This window comes from Rhinoderma darwinii, chromosome 3 (genome assembly GCF_050947455.1).
Source record: "Rhinoderma darwinii isolate aRhiDar2 chromosome 3, aRhiDar2.hap1, whole genome shotgun sequence".
Lineage (NCBI taxonomy): Eukaryota > Metazoa > Chordata > Amphibia > Anura > Rhinodermatidae > Rhinoderma > Rhinoderma darwinii.
Window position 1 is genome coordinate 140,410,336 of NC_134689.1, and position 3,686 is coordinate 140,414,021.

Genomic DNA, 3,686 nt, shown 5'->3' on the forward strand with positions numbered 1-3,686 from the left:
GCTATAATGTAGGTGACAGCAGTGCTTTTCATTTAAAAAAAAACGATCTGTTTTCACTACTTTATTAGCGATTTTAGATTTATGCTAATGAGTTGCTTAATGCCCAAGTGGGTGTGTTTTTACTTTAGACCAAGTGGACCGTTGTACAGAGGAGTGTATGACGCTGACCAATCAGCGTCATGCACTCCTCTCCATTCATTTACTCAGCACTTAGGGATCCTGCTAGATCCTTATGTGCTGTCCTATACTAACACATTAACAATACTGAAGTGTTTAGACAGTGAATAGACATTCCACGGGATGTCTATTCACAATCTGTGCACTTCGTTACTCTGTCTGTGGTAGTTACAGCAGAGGAAGAATGATCTCGCGAGATCTCGCTGTAAATGACAGGTTACAAAACACTTCAGTATAGTTATTGTGTTAGTATAAGACAGCACATAAGGATCTAGCAGGATCCCTATGCGCTGAGTAAATGAATGGAGAGGAGTGCAGGACGCTGATTGGTCAACGCCCACTTGGTCTAAAGTAAAAACACGCCCACTTGGGCATTAAGCAACTCATTAGTATAAATCTAAAATCGCTAATAAAGTGGTGAAAACAGATAGTTTTATTAAATAAAAAGCACTGCTGTCACCTACATTATAGCGCCGATATCCTTATTTAGGAGATAGGGCACTTATAATGTGGTGACAGAGCCTCTTTAAGTAATTTGGTTATATCACTTACCATCTTTGTGTCATAATTTCATACCACTTTATGCTTCTTTTATAACAGTGAAGTTCTCTGATAAAAAATTCATTTACTTTGTTTTACTGATGTGATTATTAAATTTACTTCTTACAACAGAGACATATATAGATGTAAGCAGAAGTGCAGGATCTTATTACTATTGTTTCCATTAACAGTCAGGCTAAGTTCACACGGCACAGATTTGCTGTAGTGAAATTTGCAGTGGATTCTCCAGAAAATCCACACACACAAATCCTCTGCTGAAACCACAGATTTCTTCCACGGATTGACCACTGGATACGCATGCTGATGAGCCACATTATAATTCATTGGAGCTAATTTACAGCTTTTCCATGCGGAAACTGTGGCAATAATGAGCGTGCTGTGTATTTTAAAAATCTGCAGTGCATTCGTTACTACGCAGGGATAACTTCTTGAGCGTATGAATTGGGCATAAAATACAACATTTATGTGCATTGCCGGCAGAATGTTAGCAGCTTCTGTCTGGATTTAGGTGCAGTATCGACCCTAAATCCCAACAGAATCCAGAATTTGCAAACATTGCCTCATTGCTTAAATTCTATGCCATGTGTCATGTTAATAGTAAGTGCTGAACTAGTGCAGGTCCATTTGATGAGTTGGTAATCTTCTTATTGCCATCTAGTGGTCACCTTTAATATAACATTTTTTAACAAGCTGAAGATCATTTTAATTCCCCTTAGCATCTATTTACATATTTATTACCCATTTTTAGTGAACATATTCCATAGCACTGCACATGTAATTACACGCTGTGGGAGGAAACTGGAAACTAGTTTAAGGAAACAAACACATCAAATAAACAACTAAATCAGTCTTGCTCCAAAAGCATCCAACAAGATGAAATTCAAATATGCAGATGGAACAGATGTCCCTTATTCTTCAAGCTCTTGAGTATACTAATGTGATCAATGTTTTGCTTTTTTTAAAATATGGAAAGGAAATAAGGCAGAAGTTAAATTTACTTGTGTTTTTTCCAATAATAGAAAGGAAAAAAAAAACACTTTCTATAAACAGGGATACATTGCAGTCTAATCTAATAGGTATTATACTATTCTGAATTCCAAATTCTACAAAGTATTAGGGTCCGTTCACCTTAAACTATAGTGCAGTAAAACGACAGACACCATGACGGAAACTCGACAAAACTCATTAAAGTCAATGGGTTTCGTCGGGCATCGGTATTTTCAATGTTCTGCTCCTCTCACGGAGCAAAGCAACAGAAACCCGAACGCAGATATGAATGGGCCCTAACTTGTTTTTAGATGAAATCTGCAGACAAAGATTTGCAAACCTAATTCAAAAACATATAATATTCATTTTTTTAATTATTTCATTTTTATTCTTACTTGTCTCCTGCTCATGTTCTTGTTGCTGATATAGCAGCAAGAAACTGTTATCACTGGTATCAGTCCCTGTGAGCCAATGGAGCTCACAATCTATTTCCCTCTGTCACACACATGAGCCAATTTAATAGGAAGCAAATTAACCTACATTTTTGGATTGTGGTAAAAAACGTAGAGAAAGCCCAGACAAGCACAAGGATGACAACCATGTACAGCAGATGTGGCCCTAGTCACATTCAGGTCCAGGATACCAGTGCTGCAATGCAACTGTGCTAACAGCTGGATCTTCATGCTTTCCCTTATGTGATGGTGCATGGTGGTCCATGCTGCGGGCGGCTAATAACTGCAGAGCTTCCAGCTCTGTCTCCTAGTCTACCGTCTGCAGTATGGGGGCTAGCATTGTAGAATGGGAAGTGATTCTATGGAGCTAGCACCCATACTGAAGACTGACGGCCAGTATGCAAAGCAGTCTCTTACTGCAGTTATTAGCAGCCCACACCATGGACCACGATTTTTCAGTCCTGCACTATGGTCACTATTTATTTTATATATAATAAGAGGTGCACTTAAAAGGTGTCGTCATGTTTGTCCGACCCTTTCCTGTGTGATGTTTCCTCCAATGGGCTGACTGCAGAGGGGTCCAAGCATTGGCTAGTCCTTATGGCTTGATTCAAATAATTGGGTGTCCGTGTAATGCATGGGACAGCCACGTCCTCAAAAAAAGAGAGAGGCACTCCTTGCTGCTCCGGCTCATAGCGTGGGACTCCCCCCTCTATTATGTCCACATCCTTTAATATCATATAGAATGGAAATACTGAAAAGCACAAAACCTCTTGAATATATTTAACAAAGAAGAACAACTTAAAAAACATCTCTTCCATATTGATTCTTCAGTGAGTGCTGAATGGAAGCGTACCTGGTCCACATTCATTTGGGGATGTGAATAATGAACTATATTCAGAACTGTGACATCCCATAGTGAAATTCCATTTTTCAACTGGTTTCTCTTACGTACTTACAGTATATACTGTATCTTATATTTCGGGTGCTGTGGTTAAGTGAAACTCTGTGGGGTTACTGAGTGAAGGATTTCTTATTGAATATACAAATAGTTGAATTATCATTGCCTTTCATACAGTCTTAAATCAGTCAGAGCTGAGAGCAGGTGCTATGTGAAGATTGTCTTTTAGCAGATTGTTAGAGAGTGCAGCCTCAACGAATGTCACCAACTTCATTTTATAATGCGTACATCTGAACAGTCAGCAGCAAAAGATAACTCTTTATATAGAATATATCTGATGAGTTCTATTTCTGATTGATAAGGTGGCGAATGATTTCACTAAATTGAATGTAAAATCAATGTGTCATAAAATGTGCCTCATAAACAAAACGTAAAACAATATAAACTGTGCCCTCAATGAGAAATCCCAGAACGTCATTGAGTTACGTCCACAACCAGAAAACTCTACTATTACCAATGTGCGTCATGTTTTTCGCAAATAGAGGACGTTATATGAAGCAGCAAGAGCTGAAAGGAGGGTTGGGGATGTCTTCCAAATGCTCTCCTGT